At 51.0% G+C, this 543-nt stretch overlaps 1 protein-coding gene across 1 annotated transcript in view; it reads left to right on the plus strand.

The window, feature by feature from the left end:
- Positions 1-543, plus strand: part of Tmem2 (transmembrane protein 2) — an 80946-nt gene that overhangs the window by 61683 nt on the left and 18720 nt on the right. The window lies entirely within an intron of this gene.

Below are 543 nucleotides of genomic sequence, written 5' to 3' on the forward strand. Positions count from 1 at the left end.
GATCCCTGACTTAAAGTGATGCTGCGGGTGTGCGTGTGTGTGCACGCATGCATGCTCCTGAATGAGTGAGTGAATGAGTAAAGGTGGGAGCATTATAGTCACCTCAGCCAGCTGAGTGGAGGTGGCCACGCCTTGCTCAGAGCATCTTGTCTTAGCAGCAAAGATCAGTCAAGGCAGAGTCAAGAGGAACGCAGGCAGTTTCACCTATTGTTGGGAAAGAGTGAATGAAACCCACAATGTGATTCCTGGGAATATCCTTTGAATCATGGATTTAGAAGCAGGCGGGAGGCTGGTCACCCTGGAGATGTACCCGAAATGGTGATGATGGAGGAAACCATGCTTGCATTCTCAGGTCAACGGTACTGACTTTACCTTGCAAAGTGCGGGTGTCCTCCTCCTCATCGTGGATGCCTGCAGCGCCCCCTTCCGGTTGACAGAAAAAAAGTTCTTCCCTCTTGCTGATGTTGCTGGCTTGAAGGAGTATTTGAAAACAAGCATCCCGCCAAGGTAGGTCGTGCCAACTTGGTATCAGGGACGCAGCAC

This window comes from Octodon degus, unplaced genomic scaffold, assembly GCF_000260255.1.
Source record: "Octodon degus isolate 3935 unplaced genomic scaffold, OctDeg1.0 scaffold00087, whole genome shotgun sequence".
Lineage (NCBI taxonomy): Eukaryota > Metazoa > Chordata > Mammalia > Rodentia > Octodontidae > Octodon > Octodon degus.